The following is a 23,160-nucleotide window of genomic DNA, read 5'->3' as shown; positions in this document are numbered from 1 at the left end:
CATCAAAGAGGCACATATGCTAGCTGAGCTTTACACAAATGCACCATTCCTGAAAACATGCTAAGTGCATAGGCATACCAGCATGCGAGGTTGTAAAAAAAAGCATTTTTTTTGGCGTTATTGCAAAACTGCATGCATAAATAGTCTACAAAAAAAAATATCGATGTTAAGGAATGGCATGGTAAAATGCAGGCCAACTGGAGTATTAAGAATCTACTTGAATAATTTTTTTTAATTATCCTTGGCTGTGACAGCTTTTCCCTTGGGGAGGTGGTGAAGGAAAAGGTATTTATTGAAACCTAATATTTCGGAATTAGCAAGGAGATGATCAAGTTCTCTGTGGGCGGCCTCCGCAGGCCGGGATTCCAGGAGCAGTTACTATCCTGTGCATTTGCTCGATCAGCTTTTGCTGGTCTTTCAGGCCTAAGATGGAAAGAGCAGGCTGGGCTCCTCCTGCAATAGAAGGGAAAATGAAATTCAAGTTATCTGTGCTGAACTTTGATTACACATCTCCAAGGGCAACTGCCAGTTTCTCTCAATCGCTTTTTCCAGATGGCACTGTACGCATGCATCTCCATTCAGAACTGTCACATACTATATAGAAAGGTCATATAACTGCAGCAAAACCCATGCAGAATAACAAAAAATACAAACATAGTTTGACCAGAACCTGGCATTCAGTATTTTTATGTTTTTATGTTGTCTCTTTGAACATGCCACTCTGACCAAACATGGCATGTTATGCTTGCTGCTATGCGCCCTCAGCAGTGCCCAAGACATGGAGTGCACATGCAGAGAAACTAAGCATAAAGGATGCTGTATATGAACATAAAGCACAGCCAGAGCATTGCAGTATTACACATTGGCGGCAGAAACCTGCATTTTGAGCGGTTTAACAAGCAGATTTCTAAAGTCATTGTTCCTGCTCTGAAAAGAAGTGATCAATAATAACATCATTTAAAATTGTTACCTTTTTGTTCTGTAAACTGCACATTTCGCTGGTTTCCATGTACCCTCTACCGAAGACATTCCCTGGGCGTGTCGGGGGTATATCGACATCAACATCTAGGCTACAAGCGTCTAGAAAGCGTCTCCTTAGAGCAGCTGCGACGAAGTAACTTATCTGATAACATGCAAGCTGCTGCAGCAGAAAAAAGATAGACATTTGACATGTGGCTAAAGCCCAATGTGGAAGCATAGCCCGCCGCAGTGATTGCGCAGTGTTCATGCTTCTACAAGAGTTAAAAGTAAAGTTATTTGTTTACCCACAGCGCTATATGTGACATTACAATAGCAAGGCTTATAGTTACACAAACACAAAAAGCTGACAACCACAAGCTCCTGATGTATTACTGGCAGCATGCAGCATGGATGTTAGTTACTGAAATATGGTTGCATAATTCTGGCAACCAGCTGTGCATGTATGTTATGGATTTCTCAACTACGCACAACAAATTACAAAAAAATAATGGTATTTATAAATGCAGCCAGCTGTTCACAAGAAACACTGTAGCTTTTTTATGGGGAAGGTAGTGGGCGCCAAAGAAACTGCCCCTGTAAAGGCACCTAATTTGCCCCTATGTAATATCGGGGACAAGTGTGTGGACTACACAAACTGCAATCAAAGCACATAACTTTTGCCCCTATGTAATATCGGGGACAAAAGTGTGTGGACTACACAAACTGTAATCAAAGCACATAACTTTCACATCGACCAGGAAACTCTGACCATACTTATCGATGTGAAAGTTTAACGTTAGTTCTTTCATGTGTGCAAGAGAAATAAGGTCACAATTCGTTTACATCGCGATTCTAGTCCAAAATCTCCAGACATACTGTCCAGAGACTTTCGCCCCCGCAGTATAAGCCACCACTTGGGTAAGAGATTAGTAAAAGAAGTGTATAAAAGACATTAGTGCTGTTGGACAGCCATAGCTATAAAAATGGTATTGACATTGGAGTACTGCCTTAAGGCGGGGCCTAGGGCATTACAAAAGCAAGAGTTAGTGTCCGCTGGTCCTCATTTGAACGAACAAAAAGAGGGGGGGGGGGAAGAAATCTACCTCAACTACATGTTTTGAGTGACACCAAGCCGCAGTTAGTATTAAAGATATCACACAGTTTTGTGGAAGATTTGGGAGCGCTTTGCTGCTTTCTTACAGGATTGGACAAAAGAGCTCACCATCTTCAGAAAGGCACGTTATATAGAAATGAAAATAGTGAATTTACTGCATCTGGCCACAACAACTTGCACACGGAGAGGAAAATGAACTGAAAATTTTATACATGAATGTACGTATTTACAACAGGTGAAACAATGACCATGATCTATGCCGAAGAGGAAAGAGATCAAAATCTAGCTCAGAACGAGTTCTCCAGGCCGCGGGGCCGTTTCATTAACTTCGGGACTCCGCCCACATTTCTCATCCCCAATGACAACGAACTCACACATGACTGGCTAACAAACATTTTGGCATGTCTTTCCACTTTCATAAGTTCTTCATCCTCTCCCTAATACAAGCAATGCAAAAGGGACAACAAATTCGTTTCACAACAAACGGAATTTAGAGAATGGACCTCGAAATGATTGGCTCACTAGGTCACATGCCAAACTCTCTCCCCTAGGAAAAAGAAAAAGATAAAAAAATTAGAACCCATCAAAACGGTGTCCCACGTGCGCAACCATTGCCCAAAGCTTGCATCCTTGGCGGCTCCTTTTACAGGGCAATTATTGCAATTATTGGAGTCCGAGTCAGCACCATTGCGGACCACATCAGAGGAGCCAACCCACATCCTCCCGCTCTGCATCATACCGTCACTGTTACACACTTGCCCTTTTTCAACGCCGCCATCTCCCACCATTGTTGACATCCAGGGTTGGAATTCTCAACGAGACCCCACTCAGCGCGCCTGCACTGAATAATTGTCACTTTTATGGGCTCCCCAACAAGGAAGAGGGCCTTACACGCTTCAACCTGACAGTGTTTTTTCTTTGAACGATAAGCAGTTCTTCCAAAAGAGGTGCTCGTTTCAAAGCTGTGCTGCCTCCGGGTGATGGGTCCAGTCAGAGTACTAAGGACCCCTTAGTACGCTTAGTACTAAGGACCCCTTAGTTGTATACTGTTCGTAAAGCTCCTTAAATAAAAATGAGCCCCCTACATGACACAGCAACGAGAACAAACTGCCTGTCCCCGCGTCTTCGAGTGCGACAGCAAAGTCCTCGGAAGAGGGGACTTCTTTCCCTCTCTGCCTACGTTTCCGTTAAGCACTGTAGCTGCTGTAGCTGCTTCTCTGTGCGAGTCTCTCTGCCTCTTGTCCGAGGGCAAGTGGGAGACGGCCGCAGCTGGGCATTGAACAGGTGACCCAAAAAGAGCAGACTAATAATGGTGCCTAGCATACCCACCGATCCCTTACAGAAATCATTAAAGAAATGAAAGCAACACATCAGATAACGCTACAATGTTTCTAAGTGCAAAGTTGACAACTCCAAGTCATATAAATATATGTACAGGGTCGTCCACTTCTAGCTATAGCACAGACACTGCTTTCAAATCAACATTACGTACGAAACAGCCACATATCGATGCAAATCGATGCACACACACAGGGACCCGGATGTGCTGCTTCACATGGCCTGCCACTTAGCTTTATTGTGTGGCCGGTTCGAACGCAACAGCGTTTTGAAGGCGGTGAGCGTGTTATAGCTAGAAGTGGACGAGGCTGTACATCTCCGCACATTAACTAGACAGAAACAGTGCAGAGTAAACTAATAATTCAGTGTCTAGCAACACTATTAAAAGGGGATAAAGGCCACGGGGAGCTACGATTATTAGTACCGTTTTGCCTTTAAACTACAATAACATACTTGTTGCAAGCTTAAAATCAAAGATTCACACCTGTCCCACCCACAGCAATGGAACACACATCTGACTCAAGTCTGCAGAGAAAGAGCAAGCTAGACTATTACAGACGCACCCTTGATTATTTTTCTGGCATTTCTGAGGGTGAAGAATCTGACTTGTCAGTAGCATGTATATGAATAAGAATCCTATGACAGTAAATGCATCAGATTTTCTGGAGTGGCTTTTCTTTTCTGACCACATATGAGGTGAGCTATAATTTATCCAACTTGGCCTAGGTTTATTCTATGAATAACAAAGCTATAGCAGGTACACAGTCGTCCACTCAGACTGAACATGCGAGTGCGTGGCATGCACGTTTTGAGATGCCACTGCATCCATCGCAGCTGCACACCGTAGCGAAGAGGCAGACAGCGTGAAGTACCAGCCTCTAGTCCCTCCACCACCACTGGGGTCCCAAACTAGGGACCCCTTGTTTTTGTCAGGACAGGCCCCCTCAGGGTCAGCTAGTGAGTAACCTCCTGTATTTGTATCTGATGGCAATGTTTTCCACCACCACCCACAATACGCAGCTGCGCATCATAGCAGATGTGAAGCAACAGCTCCTGGTCCTCCTATGCATAAGCCACTTTGCCTTGATGCATGCTTGCGCACCATAGTAAATAGGCAGACGACATGACGCAGCAGCTCATGGTACCTTTACACATGAGCCCCCCCATTGTACTTCGATACGCACCATAGCAAATATACAGACTACACCACACAGCAGCTCCTGGTCCCTCTATGCATAAGCCATCTTGCCTCAATACGCACCTGCGTACCTGAGCGAAGAGGCAGACGTGAAGCTGCAGCTCCTGGGCCCTCCATGCACAAGCCACTTAGCATCAATGCACGGCTGTGCACTGTAGTAAAGAGGCGAAGGACGTTAAGCAGCAGCTCCTGGTCCCTCTACACATCAGCCATTTTGCCTCGATGCGCATTTGCACACCGTAACAAACAGCCAGATGTGACAAAGAAGCTCCTGGTTTCTCTACACATAAACCACTTTGCCTCAATGCACGTCTGCACACAGGAGCAAAGAGGCAGATGACGTGAAGCTGGAGCGGCTGGTCCCTCTACGCACAAGCCACTTAGCCTTGATGCATGGCTGTGACGGATGCATTGCTATTTTGCAAACTGCATGCCCCACATTCCCATTCAAGCTAAGAGTGGACGACTGTGTAAACATAAAATACTGGTTATTTACTTCAATGGACAATGACAAAAAGTAACATGGTGGACAATGTAAAAAGAATTTGCTGCATAAAGTTTGTTGAAACCAGTTCTACATCCTACATGTAAACAAGCTAAAACCTTAATGTTGAAGGGATGTCCTGTGTGTTTAAAATCATCACGCTCAAACAACTTCAACACTGACAATCATGATTCAATATTAATAATATAGATAATGATACAATACTCACTTTTAGCCATACCAAAGAAATGAGAATGCAAAGGGATGTTGCTGTTTTTCCCCCGTGGATGACAGTTTTCCACGTTCAAAATGCTGCTTCCTGTTGGCCTACGAAATCGGCTACAGCAAATGGCATCTGAAAAATTTTTGGAAGCCTCATGCTAGTCTTCAGCGAGAAAAGCATTGCCATACAGAAGCAGAACACAAATACTTTTACAACACACTAAAAGCACCAACTGCGGTGCTGTTTTTAGGATGACTAGGTAGAGGTTTTTGCTGTAGCAAGCCAAATGTTAGCCTTCAATAAGGAAAGCATTCCCATACAGAAACAGAACACAAAAACTTTTACAACACATTAAAAGCATCAATTGCACAAATGCTTGTAAGATGACCAGGTACAGGTTTCTGCTATAGCCCACATCATGTGACCAGCGGTTATCAGAAGCCTTGTATGTGAGCATGATGCCCTAGATTCAATTTATGGCTATCACTGTATTAACAAGCATGGGTTTAAAGCTACTTTAATATGATAATCTAAGAACATGGTAAGAGCTTTCAGTGCGAGACATAAGCTCAGTATCATGCACTATAAGGTGCTGCATGGCTCTAGTGTAGCTTTGGCATTATCTCGCTGTCAATAATGCAGTGAAGTTCTGAGGAGCCTTTAAATATCTGTAAGGACAAAGCAACAACAATTTTGTTTTCATCTCACTTTTGCTCAACTTGTGTTTTTTTTTTTTTTTTTTGAGCCCGCGGCTTGCATGGCCTCCCAGTATGCCTGTTTTGCATAAAAGAAGGCGTTGCAGGCACCAGAGCTCACAGCCCAACTGTATCGCGGCGGCGGTATGTCAAATTCGTGCCAGAACAGCGCAGAACAACGGGTCAAGAAAAAGACAAGTACTGACTTTTTTTTTTCTCTCATCTCCTTGTCCGGTTGTTCTAGCCCGTTATACTAAGTGGCACGGGCCGAGGCTCTTTATTTTTCTTTCCTTTTCTGCCTCAACATAACATATGTCCGGTTGTTCTGCGCGGTTCGGTCCCACATGCATAACCAACATGCGCAAGGTGCTGTCCTGGTTTGTCAAAGCTGAAGGAGAGTACTAAACCTTTAGTTATTTAGTAGCTACAGCCGTTCCTTCTAGAAACTGTAGTTGCCGTAAAGCTCGAGAGAGAAAGATCAGCGGCTGTCCATAAAAAAAAAAAAAAAAGGGGAAAAAAAAAGAAAAAAAAAAAACGCGACGTTTTCACAAGTGCAGGCATGTCGCACGACGGGCTTGAGGAGTGCAAAAGTTTTCTCGTATAGTTTTTACAACTCAGCACGTTGCGCATGGTTAACAAATTAACTCCTTTAAAGCTCGGGCAGGCACTCCTTTATCAGAGACAGAGAAGTTGCGCGGCTTACTGGCGCAGCGTCCAGTAATGCCGAGAAAGATGGCCCTCAGACTTGAGGCTGCACTTTAGTTAGTCGGCGCGGAGCCATTCTGTCAGTCTCGCCTAAAACACTCGACCGTTCGGCAGCTGTACAGAGCTGTTTCCTTACCCAAAAGCTCACCTCTATCGGTGCATCGAAAAGTTCCACTAAAGAAACAAAAGTTCGGTGAAATACTTACTTTGGGATCGGCGGGTGAACAATGTGTGCCAGCCGCACCAAGCCACAGCAAAAACAATGCTAGCAGTGCATTACAGCCGTAGGTATTTGTAACTGCGCAGAAAATGCAGAACACGGAAACGTGAAGCCATCTTCCATGACTAAGCTTCAACTTGTCAGGTGGATTGGATTGGCTCATTTCAGATTTTTTTGAGGATAGGTTCGGTTTCGTTCTTTTTGAGCTTGCTGCTTGCTGCGTCTATTCAGCCACTGATTAAAATTTCACCGAAGCATCATGATAGAAAAATGTTTAATGGTCATTTAACTTTTAATCAAAAATTTTTGATGGAAGAATTCAACGATGAAACATGCGGAAAATAAAAAAAACTGTTTAATGGAAACGCTTTCTATCGCATCGATTCGCTCTGGCATCATATATTGCAGACTTGACGGCATTACTGATTTATACGCAGTTCAGACGAGCACGACGACTACAAACTATATCATAGCCGTGTAAAAGCAAATCCAGTGGCGGACGTACGGCGGCTGTCCGCTGGGCGAACGGATTCGACCATCCGCTTTCGTACGTACGCCGGAATTCCGGCGGACGTCCGAAATCGGCCGCCGAGTTGCGGCCGAGGTCGGTTGTCCGTCGGACGTCAGTGGCCGTCTGGGTTCATTGCAGCAGTGGTTGCGGTCATCCAATCTACCGCTAAGCATATTTTACTGTTCACCCAGGTTTCCAAGCCCCTGCACGTCCCAAGTACCTGTACTTCATTCTGTTTTCCTGCAAGTTGGTCTGCGCCCCGCCACGTGTCAACGAGCGCGAACTGAATAGTCATCTTTGAGACGTCACCTTCCGGAATTGTGCCTTCGCTGAAGCGCCTGCGCGAATTTCCTGCTTGCAGCCTTAAAAGCCATCGCCTCTTGTACCCCAGCTTCATTGCAGCAGTGGTTGCGGTCATCGAATCTATCGCTAAGCATATTTTACTGTTCACCCAGGTTTCCAAGCCCCTGCACGTCCCAAGTACCTGTACTTCATTCTGTTTTCCTGCAAGTTGGTCTGCGCCCCGCCACGTGTCAACGAGCGCGAACTGAATAGTCATCTTTGAGACGTCACCTTCCGGAATTGTGCCTTCGCTGAAGCGCCTGCGCGAACTTCCTGCTTGCAGCCTTAAAAGCCATCGCCTCTTGTACCCCAGCTTCATTGCAGCAGTGGTTGCGGTCATCCAATCTACCGCTAAGCATATTTTACTGTTCACCCAGGTTTCCAAGCCCCTGCACGTCCCAAGTACCTGTACTTCATTCTGTTTTCCTGCAAGTTGGTCTGCGCCCCGCCACGTGTCAACGAGCGCGAACTGAATAGTCATCTTTGAGACGTCACCTTCCGGAATTGTGCCTTCGCTGAAGCGCCTGCGCGAATTTCCTGCTTGCAGCCTTAAAAGCCATCGCCTCTTGTACCCCAGCTTCATTGTAGCAGTGGTTACGGTCATCGAATCTACCGCTAAGCATATTTTACTGTTCACCCAGGTTTCCAAGCCCCTGCACGTCCCAAGTACCTGTACTTCATTCTGTTTTCCTGCAAGTTGGTCTCCGCCCCGCCACGTGTCAACGAGCGCGAACTGAATAGTCATCTTTGAGACGTCACCTTCCGGAATTGTGCCTTCGCTGAAGCGCCTGCGCGAACTTCCTGCTTGCAGCCTTAAAAGCCATCGCCTCTTGTACCCCAGCTTCATTGCAGCAGTGGTTGCGGTCATCGAATCTACCGCTAAGCATATTTTACTGTTCACCCAGGTTTCCAAGCCCCAGCACGTCCCAAGTACCTGTACTTCATTCTCTTTTCCTGCAAGTTAGTCTGCGCCCCGCCACGTGTCAACGAGCGCGAACTGAATAGTCATCTTTGAGACGCCACATTCCGGAATTGTGCCTTCGCTGAAGCGCCTGCGCGAATTTCCTGCTTGCAGCCTTAAAAGCCATCGCCTCTTGTACCCCAGCTTCATTGCAGCAGTGGTTGCGGTCATCGAATCTACCGCTAAGCATATTTTACTGTTCACTCAGGTTTCCAAGCCCCTGCACGTCCCAAGTACCAGTACTTCATTCTGTTTTCCTGCAAGTTGGTCTGCGCCCCGCCACGTGTCAACGAGCGCGAACTGAATAGTCATCTTTGAGACGTCACCTTCCGGAATTGTGCCTTCGCTGAAGCGCCTGCGCGAACTTCCTGCTTGCAGCCTTAAAAGCCATCGCCTCTTGTACCCCAGCTTCATTGCAGCAGTGGTTGCGGTCATCGAATCTACCGCTAAGCATCTTTTACTGTTCACCCAGGTTTCCAAGCCCCTGCACGTCCCAAGTACCTGTACTTCATTCTGTTTTCCTGCAAGTTGGTCTGCGCCCCGCCACGTGTCAACGAGCGCGAACTGAATAGTCATCTTTGAGACGTCACCTTCCGGAATTGTGCCTTCGCTGAAGCGCCTGCGCGAACTTCCGGCTTGCAGCCTTAAAAGCCATCGCCTCTTGTACCCCAGCTTCATTGCAGCAGTGGTTGCGGTCATCGAATCTACCGCTAAGCATCTTTTACTGTTCACCCAGGTTTCCAAGCCCCTGCACGTCCCAAGTACCTGTACTTCATTCTGTTTTCCTGCAAGTTGGTCTGCGCCTCGCCACGTGTCAACGAGCGCGAACTGAATAGTCATCTTTGAGGCGTCACCTTCCGGAATTGTGCCTTCGCTGAAGCGCCTGCGCGAACTTCCTGCTTGCAGCCTTAAAAGCCATCGCCTCTTGTACCCCAGCTTCATTGCAGCAGTGGTTGCGGTCATCGAATCTATCGCTAAGCATATTTTACTGTTCACCCAGGTTTCCAAGCCCCTGCACGTCCCAAGTACCTGTACTTCATTCTGTTTTCCTGCAAGTTGGTCTGCGCCCCGCCACGTGTCAACGAGCGCGAACTGAATAGTCATCTTTGAGACGTCACCTTCCGGAATTGTGCCTTCGCTGAAGCGCCTGCGCGAACTTCCTGCTTGCAGCCTTAAAAGCCATCGCCTCTTGTACGCCAGCTTCATTGCAGCAGTGGTTGCGGTCATCGAATCTACCGCTAAGCATATTTTACTGTTCACCCAGGTTTCCAAGCCCCTGCACGTCCCAAGTACCTGTACTTCATTCTCTTTTCCTGCAAGTTGGTCTGCGCCCCGCCACGTGTCAACGAGCGCGAACTGAATAGTCATCTTTGAGGCGTCACCTTCCGGAATTGTGCCTTCGCTGAAGCGCCTGCGCGAACTTCCTGCTTGCAGCCTTAAAAGCCATCGCCTCTTGTACCCCAGCTTCATTGCAGCAGTGGTTGCGGTCATCGAATCTATCGCTACCCAGACGGCCATAGACGTCCGACGGTCGACCGACGGACGTCCGTTTTCGGACCTTCGGACATCCGACGGAAGTCCGGTTATGTTCGATATACGTACAGCGGACGTCCGTCGGACTATCGTTCGTGGATCCGGATCGCGTCCCACGGACGTCCGACGGGCAGCCGGAGGCGGACATTCGGACGTTTCCCGGAACATGCTTGCAGGGCCCGCTATTGGTGCAAAAACTTGCCAATAACATTCGTGTAAAGCTCAGCAAGCATGTGCCATGGAAATTTCAGTCACATACTAGTGCTCAATGCCTTTGTCGTGAGAGTAAAGCAGACAACAGAATATGCAACAGGTTCAAGTTTCCTGTTGTCTGCTTTACTTTCACACACAAAGCACTGAACAGTAGTGTGCAATTAAAACTTCCATCAAAGAGGCACATATGCTAGCTGAGCTTTACACAAATGCACCATTCCTGAAAACATGCTAAGTGCATAGGCATACCAGCATGCGAGGTTGTAAAAAAAGCATTTTTTTGGCTTTATTGCAAAAACTGCATGCATAAATAGTCTACACTAAAAAAATATCGATGTTAAGGAATGGCATGGTAAAATGCAGGCCAACGGGAGTATTAAGAATCTACTTGAATAATTTTTTTTAATTATCCTTGGCCGTGACAGCTCTTCCCTTGGGGAGGTGGTGGAGGAAAAGGTATTTATTGAAACCTAATATTTCGGAATTAGCGAGGAGATGATCGAGTTCTCTGTGGGCGGCCTCCGCAGGCCGGGATTCCAGGAGCAGTTACTATCCTGTGCATTTGCTCGATCAGCTGTTGCTGGTCTTTCAGGCCTAAGATGGAAAGAGCAGGCTGGGCTCCTCCTGCAATAGAAGGGAAAATTAAATTCAAGTTATCTGTGCTGAACTTTGATTACACATCTCCAAGGGCAACTGCCAGTTTCTCTCAATTGCTTTTTCTAGATGGCACTGTACGCATGCATCTCCATTCAGAACTGTCACATACTATATAGAAAGGTCATATAACTGCAGCAAAACCCATGCAGAATAACAAAATATACAAACGTAGTTTGACCAGAACCTGGCATTCAGTATTTTAATGTTTTTATGTCGTCTCTTTGAACATGCCACTCTGACCAAACACGGCATGTTATGCTTGCTGCTATGCACCCTCAGCAATGCCCAAGACATGGAGTGCACATGCAGAGAAACTAAGCATAAAGGATGCTGTATATGAACATAAAGCACAGCCAGAGCATTGCAGTATTACACAGGTACGCATTGGCGGCAGAAACCTGCACTTTGAGCGGTTTAACAGGCAGATTTCTAAAGTAATTGTTCCTGCTCTGAAAAGAAGTGATCAATAATAACATCATTTAAAATTGTTACCTTTTTGTTCTGTAAACTACACATTTCGCTGGTTTTTATGTACCCTCTACCGAAGACATTGCCTGGGCGTGTCGGGGGTATATCGACATCAACATCTAGGCTACAAGCGTCTAGAAAGCGTCTCCTTAGAGCAGCTGCGACGAAGTAACTTATCTGATCACATGCAAGCTGCTGCAGCAGAATAAAGATGGACATTTGACATGTGGCTAAAGCCCAATGTGGAAGCATAGCCCGCCGCTGTGATTGCGCAGTGTTCATGCTTCTACAAGAGTTAAAAGTAAAGTTATTTGTTTACCCACAGCGCTATATGTGACATTACAATAGCAAGGCTTATAGTCACACAAAACACAAAAAGCTGACAACCACAAGCTCCTGATGTATTACCGGCAGCATGCAGCATGGATGTTAGTTACTGAAATATGGTTGCATAATTCTGGCAACCAGCTGTGCATGTATGTCATAGATTTCTCAACTACGCACAACAAATTACAAAAAAAAAATAATGGTATTTATAAATGCAGCCAGCTGTTCGCAAGAAACATTGTAGCTTTTTTATGGGGAAGGTAGAGGGCGCCAAAGAAACTGCCCCTGTAAAGGCGCCTAATTTGCCCCTATGTAATATCTGGGACAAGTGTGTGGACTACACAAACTGCAATCAAAGCACATAACTTTCACATCGACCAGGAAACTCGGACCATACTTGTCGATGTGAAAGTTGAACGTTAGTTCTTTCATGTGTGCAAGAGAAATAAGGTCACAATTCGTTTACATTTGCGATTCTAGTCCAAAATCTAGACATACTGTCCAGAGACTTTCGCCCCCGCAGTATAAGCCACCACTTGGGTAAGAGATTAGTAAAAGAAGTGTATAAAAGACATTAGTGCTGTTGGACAGCCATAGCTATAAAAATGGTATTGACATTGAAGTACTGCCTTAAGGTGGGGCCTAGGGCATTACAAAAGCAAGAGTTAGTGTCCGCTGGTCCTCATTTGAACGAACAAAAAGAAGGGGGGGGGGAGAAATCTACCTCAAGTACATGTTTTGAGTGACACCAAGCCGCAGTTAGGATTAAAGATATCACACAGTTTTGTGGAAGATTTGGGAGAGCTTTGCTGCTTTCTTACAGGATTGGACAAAAGAGCTCACCATCTTCAGAAAGGCACAGTATATAGAAATGAAAATAGTGAATTTACTGCATCTGGCCACAACAACTTGCACACGGAGAGGAAGATGAACTGAAAATTTTATACATGAATGTACGTATTTACAACAGGTGAAACAATGACCATGATCTATGCCGAAGAGGAAAGAGATCAAAATCTAGCTCAGAACGAGTTCTCCTGGCCGCGGGGCCGTTTCATTAACTTCGGGACTCCGCCCACATTTCTCATCCCCAATGACAACGAACTCACACATGACTGGCTAACAAACATTTTGGCATGTCTTTCCACTTTCATAAATTCTTCACCCTCTCCCTAATACAAGCAATGCAAAAGGGACAACAAATTCGTTTCACAACAAACAGAATTTAGAGAATGGACCTCGAAATGATTGGCTCACTAGGTCACATGCCAAAATCTGTCCCCTAGGAAAAAAAAAAGAAAAAAAAATTAGAACCCATCAAAACGGTGTCCCACGTGCGCAACCATTTCCCAAAGCTTGCATCCTTGGCGGCTCCTTTTACAGGGCAATTATAGCAATTATTGGCGTCCGAGTCAGCACCATTGCGGACCACATCAGAAGAGCCAACCCACATCCTCCCGCTCCGCATCATACCGTCACTGTTACACACTGCCCCTTTTTCAACGCCGCCATCTCCCACCATTGTTGACATCCAGGGTTGGAATCCTCAACGAGACCCCACTCAGCGCGCCTGCACTGAATAATTGTCACTTTTATGGGCTCCCCAACAAGGAAGAGGGCCTTACACCCTTCAACCTGACAGTATTTTTTCTTTGAACGATAAGCAGTTCTTCCAAAAGAGGTGCTCGTTTCAAAGCTGTGCTGCCTCCGGGTGATGAGTCCAGTCAGCGTACTAAGGACCCCTTAGTACGCTTAGTACTAAGGACCCCTTAGTTGTATACTGTTCGTAAAGCTCCTTAAATAAAAATGAGCCCCCTACATGACACAGCAACGAGAACAAACTGCCTGTCCCCGCGTCTTCGAGTGCGACAGCAAAGTCCTCGGAAGAGGGGACTTCTTTCCCTCTCTGCCTACGTTTCCGTTAAGCACTGTAGCTGCTGTAGCTGCCTCTCTGTGCACGTCTCTCCGCCTCCTGTCCGAGGGCAAGTGGGAGACGGCCGCAGCTGGGCATTGAACAGGTGACCCAAAAAGAGCAGACTAATAATGGTGCCTAGCATACCCACCGATCCCTTACAGAAATCATTAAAGAAATGAAAGCAACACATCAGATAACGCTACAATGTTTCTAAGTGCAAAGTCGACAACTCCAAGTCATATAAATATATGTACATCTCCGCACATTAACTAGACAGAAACAGTGCAGAGTAAACTAATAATTCAGTGTCTAGCAACACTATTAAAAGGGGATAAAGGCCACGGGGGGCTGCGATTATTAGTACCGTTTTGCCTTTAAACTACAATAACATACTTGTTGCAAGCTTAAAATCAAAGATTCACACCTGTCCCACCCACAGCAATGGAACACACATCTGACTCGTCTGCAGAGAAAGAGGAAGCTAGACTATTACAGACGCACCCTTGGTTATTTTTCTGGAATTTCTGAGGGTGAAGAATCTGACTTGTCAGTAGCATGTATATGAATAAGAATCCTATGACAGTAAATGCATCAGATTTTCTGGAGTGGCTTTTCTTTGCTGACCACATATGAGGTGAGCTATAATTTATCCAACTTGGCCTAGGTTTATTCTATGAATAACAAAGCTAAAGCAGGTACACAGTCGTCCACTCAGGCTGAACATGCGAGTGCGTGGCATGCACTTTTTGAAATGCCACTGCATCCATCGCAGCTGCACACCGTAGCGAAGAGGCAGACATTGTGAAGTACCAGCCTCTAGTCCCTCTACCACCACTGGGGTCCCAAACTAGGGACCCCTTGTTTTTGTCAGGACAGGCCCCCTCAGGGTCAGCTAGTGAGTAACCTCATGTATTTGTATCTGATGGAAATGTTTTCCACCACCACCCACAATATGCAGCTGCGCATCATAGCAGATGTGAAGCAACAGCTCCTGGTCCTTCTACGCATAAGCCACTTTGCCTTGATGCATGCCTGCGCACCATAGTAAAGAGGCAGACGACATGACGCAGCAGCTCATGGTACCTTTACACATGAGCCCCCCCATTGTACTTCGATATGCACCATAGCAAATATACAGACTACGCCACACAGCAGCTCCTGGTCCCTCTATGCATAAGCCATTTTGCCTCAATACGCACCTGCGTACCTGAGCGAAGAGGCAGACGTGAAGCTGCAGCTCCTGGGCCCTCCATGCACAAGCCACTTAGCATCAATGCACGGCTGTGCACTGTAGTAAAGAGGCGAAGGACGTTAAGCAGCAGCTCCTGGTCCCTCTACACATCAGCCATTTTGCCTCGATGCGCATCTGCACACCGTAACAAACAGCCAGATGTGACAAAGAAGCTCCTGGTTTCTCTACACATAAACCACTTTGCCTCAATGCACGTCTGCACACCGAAACAAAGATGCAGATGACGTGAAGCTGGAGCGGCTGGTCCCTCTACGCACAAGCCACTTAGCCTTGATGCATGGCTGTGACGGATGCATTGCTATTTTGCAAACTGCATGCCACACATTCTCATTCAAGCTAAGAGTGGACGACTGTGTAAACGTAAAATACTGGTTATTTACTTCAATGGACAATGACAAAAAGTAACATGGTGGACAATGTAAAAAGAATTTGCTGCATAAAGTTTGTTGAAACCAGTTCTACATCCTACATGTAAACAAGCTAAAACCTTAATGTCGAAGGGATGTCCTGTGTGTTTAAAATCACGCTCAAACAACTTCAACACTGACAATCATGATTCAATATTAATAATATAGATAATGATACAATACTCACTTTTAGCCATACCAAAGAAATGAGAATGCAAAGGGATGTTGCTGTTTTTCCCCCGTGGATGACAGTTTTCCATGTTCAAAGTGCTGCTTCCTGTTGGCCTACGAAATCGGCTACAGCAAATGGCATCTGAAAAATTTTTGGAAGCCTCATGCTAGTCTTTAACGAGAAAAGGATTGCCATACAGAAGCAGAACACAAATACTTTTACAACACACTAAAAGCACCAACTGCGGTACTGTTTTTAGGATGACTAGGTAGAGGTTTTGCTGTAGCAAGCCAAATGTTAGCCTTCAATAAGGAAAGCATTCCCATACAGAAACAGAACACAAAAACTTTTACAACACATTAAAAGCATCAATTGCACAAATGCTTGTAAGATGACCAGGTACAGGTTTCTGCTATAGCCCACATCATGTGACCAGCAGTTATCAGAAGCCTTGTATGTGAGCATGATGCCCTAGATTCAATTTATGGCTATCACTGTATTAACAAGCATGGGTTTAAAGCTACTTTAATATGATAATCTAAGAACATGGTAAGAGCTTTCAGTGCGAGACATAAGCTCAGTATCATGCACTATAAGGTGCTGCATGGCTCTAGTGTAGCTTTGGCATTATCTCGCTGTCAATAATGCAATTAAGTTCTGAGGAGCCTTTGAATATCTGTAAGGATAAAGCAACAACAATTTTGTTTTCATCTCACTTTTGCTCAACTCGTGTTTTTTTTTTTTTGAGCCTGCGGCTTGCATGGCCTCCCAGTATGCCTGTTTTGCATAAAAGAAGGCGTTGCAGGCACCAGAGCTCACAGCCCAACTGTATCGCGGCGGCGGTATGTCAAATTCGTGCCAGAACAGCGCAGAACAGCGGGTCAAGAAAAAGACAAGTGCTGACTTTTTTTTTTTCTCTCATCTCCTTGTCCGCTTGTTCTGCGCGGTTCGGTCCCACATGCATAACCAACATGCGCAAGGGGCTGTCCTGGTTTGTCAAAGCTTAAGGAGAGTACTAAACCTTTAGTTATTTAGTAGCTACAGCCGTTCCTTCTAGAAACTGTAGTTGCCGTAAATCTCGAGAAAGATCAGCGGCTGTCCATTTAAAAAAAAAAAAAAAGCTCGCGACGTTTTCACAAGTGTAGGCATGTCGCACGATAGGCTCGAGTGCAAAAGATTTCTCGTATAGTTTTTACAACGCAGCACGTTGCGCATGGTTAACAAATTAACTCCTTTAAGCTCGGGCAGGCACTCCTTTATCAGAGACAGAGAAGTTGCGCGGCTTACTGGCGCAGCGTCCAGTAATGCCGAGAAAGATGGCGCTCAGACTTGAGGCTGCACTTTAGTTAGTGGGCGCGGAGTCCATAGAGAGTATATGTTTCTCTATGCGGAGTCAGTCGCGCTTAAAACACTCGACCGTTCGGCTGCTGTACAGAGCTGTTTCCTTACCCAAAAGCTCAGCACCATCGGTGCATCGAAAAGTTCCACTAAAGAAACAAAAGTTCGGTGAAATACTTACTTTGGAATCGGCGGGTGAACAAAGTGTGCCAGCCGCACCAAGCCACAGCAAAAACAATGCTAGCAGTGCATTACAGCCGTAGGTATTTGTAACTGCGCAGTAAATGCAGAACACGGAAACGCGAAGCCATCATCCATGACTAAACTTCAACTTATCAGATGGATTGGATTGGCTCATATCAGATTTTTTTGAGGATAGGTTCGGTTTCGTTCTTTTTGAGCTTGCTGCTTGCTGCGTCTATTCAGCCACTGATTAAAATTTCACCGAAGCATCATGATAGAAAAATGTTTAATGGTCATTTAACTTTTAATCAAAAATTTTGATGGCAGAATTCAACGATGAAACATGCGGAAAATAAAAAAAAACTGTTTAATGGAAACGCTTTCTATCGCATCGATTCGCCCTGACATCATATAATGCAGACTTGACGGCATTACTGATTTATACGCAATTCAGACGAGCACGACGACTACAAACTATATCATAGCTGTGTAAAACCAAATCCAGTGGCGGACGTACGGCGGCTGTCCGCTGGGCGAGCGGATTCGACCATCCGCTTTCGTACGTACGCCGGAATTCCGGCGGACGTCCGAAATCGGCCGCCGAGTTGCGGCCGAGTTCGGTTGTCCGTCGGACGTCAGTGGCCGTCTGGGTAAGCATATTTTACTGTTCACCCAGGTTTCCAAGCCCCTGCACGTCCCAAGTACCTGTACTTCATTCTGTTTTCCTGCAAGTTGGTCTGCGCCCCGCCACGTGTCAACGAGCGCGAACTGAATAGTCATCTTTGAGACGTCACCTTCCGGAATTGTGCCTTCGCTGAAGCGCCTGCGCGAACTTCCTGCTTGCAGCCTTAAAAGCCATCGCCTCTTGTACCCCAGCTTCATTGCAGCAGTGGTTGCGGTCATCCAATCTACCGCTAAGCATATTTTACTGTTCACCCAGGTTTCCAAGCCCCTGCACGTCCCAAGTACCTGTACTTCATTCTGTTTTCCTGCAAGTTGGTCTGCGCCCCGCCACGTGTCAACGAGCGCGAACTGAATAGTCATCTTTGAGACGTCACCTTCCGGAATTGTGCCTTCGCTGAAGCGCCTGCGCGAATTTCCTGCTTGCAGCCTTAAAAGCCATCGCCTCTTGTACCCCAGCTTCATTGTAGCAGTGGTTACGGTCATCGAATCTACCGCTAAGCATATTTTACTGTTCACCCAGGTTTCCAAGCCCCTGCACGTCCCAAGTACCTGTACTTCATTCTGTTTTCCTGCAAGTTGGTCTCCGCCCCGCCACGTGTCAACGAGCGCGAACTGAATAGTCATCTTTGAGACGTCACCTTCCGGAATTGTGCCTTCGCTGAAGCGCCTGCGCGAACTTCCTGCTTGCAGCCTTAAAAGCCATCGCCTCTTGTACCCCAGCTTCATTGCAGCAGTGGTTGCGGTCATCGAATCTACCGCTAAGCATATTTTACTGTTCACTCAGGTTTCCAAGCCCCTGCACGTCCCAAGTACCAGTACTTCATTCTGTTTTCCTGCAAGTTGGTCTGCGCCCCGCCACGTGTCAACGAGCGCGAACTGAATAGTCATCTTTGAGACGTCACCTTCCGGAATTGTGCCTTCGCTGAAGCGCCTGCGCGAACTTCCTGCTTGCAGCCTTAAAAGCCATCGCCTCTTGTACCCCAGCTTCATTGCAGCAGTGGTTGCGGTCATCGAATCTACCGCTAAGCATCTTTTACTGTTCACCCAGGTTTCCAAGCCCCTGCACGTCCCAAGTACCTGTACTTCATTCTGTTTTCCTGCAAGTTGGTCTGCGCCCCGCCACGTGTCAACGAGCGCGAACTGAATAGTCATCTTTGAGGCGTCACCTTCCGGAATTGCGCCTTCGCTGAAGCGCCTGCGCGAACTTCCTGCTTGCAGCCTTAAAAGCCATCGCCTCTTGTACCCCAGCTTCATTGCAGCAGTGGTTGCGGTCATCGAATCTACCGCTAAGCATATTTTACTGTTCACCCAGGTTTCCAAGCCCCTGCACGTCCCAAGTACCTGTACTTAATTCTGTTTTCCTGCAAGTTGGTCTGCGCCCCGCCACGTGTCAACGAGCGCTAACTGAATAGTCATCTTTGAGACGTCACCTTCCGGAATTATGCCTTCGCTGAAGCGCCTGCGCGAACTTCCTGCTTGCAGCCTTAAAAGCCATCGCCTCTTGTACCCCAGCTTCATTGCAGCAGTGGTTGCGGTCATCCAATCTACCGCTAAGCATATTTTACTGTTCACCCAGGTTTCCAAGCCCTTGCACGTCCCAAGTACCTGTACTTCATTCTGTTTTCCTGCAAGTTGGTCTGCGCCCCGCCACGTGTCAACGAGCGCGAACTGAATAGTCATCTTTGAGACGTCACCTTCCGGAATTGTGCCTTCGCTGAAGCGCCTGCGCGAACTTCCTGCTTGCAGCCTTAAAAGCCATCGCCTCTTGTACCCCAGCTTCATTGTAGCAGTGGTTGCGGTCATCGAATCTACCGCTAAGCATATTTTACTGTTCACCCAGGTTTCCAAGCCCCTGCACGTCCCAAGTACCTGTACTTCATTCTGTTTTCCTGCAAGTTGGTCGGCGCCCCGCCACGTGTCAACGAGCGCGAACTGAATAGTCATCTTTGAGACGTCACCTTCCGGAATTGTGCCTTCGCTGAAGCGCCTGCGCGAACTTCCTGCTTGCAGCCTTAAAAGCCATCGCCTCTTGTACCCCAGCTTCATTGCAGCAGTGGTTGCGGTCATCGAATCTACCGCTAAGCATCTTTTACTGTTCACCCAGGTTTCCAAGCCCCTGCACGTCCCAAGTACCTGTACTTCATTCTGTTTTCCTGCAAGTTGGTCTGCGCCTCGCCACGTGTCAACGAGCGCGAACTGAATAGTCATCTTTGAGGCGTCACCTTCCGGAATTGTGCCTTCGCTGAAGCGCCTGCGCGAACTTCCTGCTTGCAGCCTTAAAAGCCATCGCCTCTTGTACCCCAGCTTCATTGCAGCAGTGGTTGCGGTCATCGAATCTACCGCTAAGCATATTTTACTGTTCACCCAGGTTTCCAAGCCCCTGCACGTCCCAAGACCTGTACTTCATTCTGTTTTCCTGCAAGTTGGTCTGCGCCCCGCCACGTGTCAACGAGCGCGAACTGAATAGTCATCTTTGAGACGTCACCTTCCGGAATTGTGCCTTCGCTGAAGCGCCTGCGCGAATTTCCTGCTTGCAGCCTTAAAAGCCATCGCCTCTTGTACCCCAGCTTCATTGCAGCAGTGGTTGCGGTCATCGAATCTACCGCTAAGCATCTTTTACTGTTCACTCAGGTTTCCAAGCCCCTGCACGTCCCAAGTACCAGTACTTCATTCTGTTTTCCTGCAAGTTGGTCTGCGCCCCGCCACGTGTCTACGAGCGCGAACTGAATAGTCATCTTTGAGACGTCACCTTCCGGAATTGTGCCTTCGCTGAAGCGCCTGCGCGAACTTCCTGCTTGCAGCCTTAAAAGCCATCGCCTCTTGTACCCCAGCTTCATTGCAGCAGTGGTTGCTGTCATCGAATCTACCGCTAAGCATCTTTTACTGTTCACCCAGGTTTCCAAGCCCCTGCACGTCCCAAGTACCTGTACTTCATTCTGTTTTCCTGCAAGTTGGTCTGCGCCCCGCCACGTGTCAACGAGCGCGAACTGAATAGTCATCTGTGAGACGTCACCTTCCGGAATTGTGCCTTCGCTGAAGCGCCTGCGCGAACTTCCTGCTTTGCAGCCTTAAAAGCCATCGCCCCTTGTACCCCAGCTTCATTGCAGCAGTGGTTGCGGTCATCGAATCTACCGCTAAGCATATTTTACTGTTCACCCAGGTTTCCAAGCCCCTGCACGTGCCAACTTCATTCTGTTTTCCTGCAAATTGGTCTGCGCCCCGCCACGTCTCAACGAGCGCGAACTGAATAGTCATCTTTGAGACGTCACCTTCCGGAATTGTGCCTTCGCTGAAGCGCCTGCGCGAACTTCCTGCTTGCAGTCTTAAAAGCCATCGCCTCTTGTACCCCAGCTTCATTGCAGCAGTGGTTGCGGTCATCGAATCTACCGCTAAGCATCTTTTACTGTTCACCCAGGTTTCCAAGCCCCTGCACGTCCCAAGTACCTGTACTTCATTCTGTTTTCCTGCAAGTTGGTCTGCGCCCCGCCACGTGTCAACGAGCGCGAACTGAATTGTCATCTTTGAGGCGTCACCTTCCGGAATTGTGCCTTCGCTGAAGCGCCTGCGCGAACTTCCTGCTTGCAGCCTTAAAAGCCATCGCCTCTTGTACCCCAGCTTCATTGCAGCAGTGGTTGAGGTCATCGAATCTACCGCTAAGCATATTTTACTGTTCACCCAGGTTTCCAAGCCCCTGCACGTCCCAAGTACCTGCACTTTATTCTGTTTTCCTGCAAGTTGGTCTGCGCCCCGCCACGTGTCAACGAGCGCTAACTGAATAGTCATCTTTGAGACGTCACCTTCCGGAATTGTGCCTTCGCTGAAGCGCCTGCGCGAACTTCCTGCTTGCAGCCTTAAAAGCCATCGCCTCTTGTACCCCAGCTTCATTGCAGCAGTGGTTGCGGTCATCCAATCTACCGCTAAGCATATTTTACTGTTCACCCAGGTTTCCAAGCCCTTGCACGTCCCAAGTACCTGTACTTCATTCTGTTTTCCTGCAAGTTGGTCTGCGCCCCGCCACGTGTCAACGAGCGCGAACTGAATAGGTATCTTTGAGACGTCACCTTCCGGAATTGTGCCTTCGCTGAAGCGCCTGCGCGAACTTCCTGCTTGCAGCCTTAAAAGCCATCGCCTCTTGTACCCCAGCTTCATTGTAGCAGTGGTTGCGGTCATCGAATCTACCGCGAAGCATATTTTACTGTTCACCCAGGTTTCCAAGCCCCTGCACGTCCCAAGTACCTGTACTTCATTCTGTTTTCCTGCAAGTTGGTCTGCGCCCCGGCACGTGTCAACGAGCGCGAACTGAATAGTCATCTTTGAGACGTCACCTTCCGGAATTGTGCCTTCGCTGAAGCGCCTGCGCGAACTTCCTGCTTGCAGCCTTAAAAGCCATCGCCTCTTGTACCCCAGCTTCATTGCAGCAGTGGTTGCGATCATCGAATCTACCGCTAAGCATCTTTTACTGTTCACCCAGGTTTCCAAGCCCCTGCACGTCCCAAGTACCTGTACTTCATTCCGTTTTCCTGCAAGTTGGTCTGCGCCCCGCCACGTGTCAACGAGCGCGAACTGAATAGTCATCTTCGAGACCTCACCTTCCGGAATTGTGCCTTCGCTGAAGCGCCTGCGCGAACTTCCTGCTTGCAGCCTTAAAAGCCATCGCCTCTTGTACCCCAGCTTCATTGTAGCAGTGGTTGCGGTCATCGAATCTATCGCTAAGCATATTTTACTGTTCACCCAGGTTTCCAAGCCCCTGCACGTCCCAAGTACCTGTACTTCATTCTGTTTTCCTGCAAGTTGGTCTGCGCCCCGCCACGTGTCAACGAGCGCGAACTGAATAGTCATCTTTGAGACGTCACCTTCCGGAATTGTGCCTTCGCTGAAGCGCCTGCGCGAACTTCCTGCTTGCAGCCTTAGAAGCCATCGCCTCTTGTACCCCAGCTTCATTGTAGCAGTGGTTGCGGTCATCGAATCTACCGCTAAGCATATTTTACTGTTCACCCAGGTTTCCAAGCCCCTGCACGTCCCAAGTACCTGTACTTCATTCTCTTTTCCTGCAAGTTGGTCTGCGCCCCGCCACGTGTCAACGAGCGCGAACTGAATAGTCATCTTTGAGGCGTCACCTTCCGGAATTGTGCCTTCGCTGAAGCGCCTGCGCGAACTTCCTGCTTGCAGCCTTAAAAGCCATCGCCTCTTGTACCCCAGCTTCATTGCAGCAGTGGTTGCGGTCATCCAATCTACCGCTAAGCATATTTTACTGTTCACC

General features: G+C 47.4%; 2 long non-coding RNA genes across 2 annotated transcripts; both read right to left on the bottom strand.

Annotated features, from left to right (window-relative positions):
* Positions 1-274: 274 nt before the first annotated feature.
* LOC146194166 (uncharacterized) lies at positions 275-7,319 on the bottom strand. Its single transcript, XR_014705755.1, has 3 exons — positions 6,924-7,319; positions 5,324-5,449; positions 275-453 (listed from the first exon to the last, which is right to left on the bottom strand). It is a non-coding gene; the product is annotated as an uncharacterized LOC146194166 (long non-coding RNA).
* A 2,980-nt stretch (positions 7,320-10,299) lies between these two features.
* Positions 10,300-17,441, bottom strand: LOC146194165 (uncharacterized). The gene is made up of 3 exons (XR_014705754.1): positions 17,215-17,441; positions 15,711-15,836; positions 10,300-11,121 (listed from the first exon to the last, which is right to left on the bottom strand). It is a non-coding gene; the product is annotated as an uncharacterized LOC146194165 (long non-coding RNA).
* Positions 17,442-23,160: the final 5,719 nt, after the last annotated feature.

This window comes from Amblyomma maculatum, chromosome 3 (genome assembly GCF_055883805.1).
Source record: "Amblyomma maculatum isolate TAMU_Amacu chromosome 3, ASM5588380v1, whole genome shotgun sequence".
NCBI classification, from domain to species: Eukaryota; Metazoa; Arthropoda; class Arachnida; order Ixodida; family Ixodidae; genus Amblyomma; species Amblyomma maculatum.
This window is presented reverse-complemented; position numbering and strand designations above follow the sequence as displayed.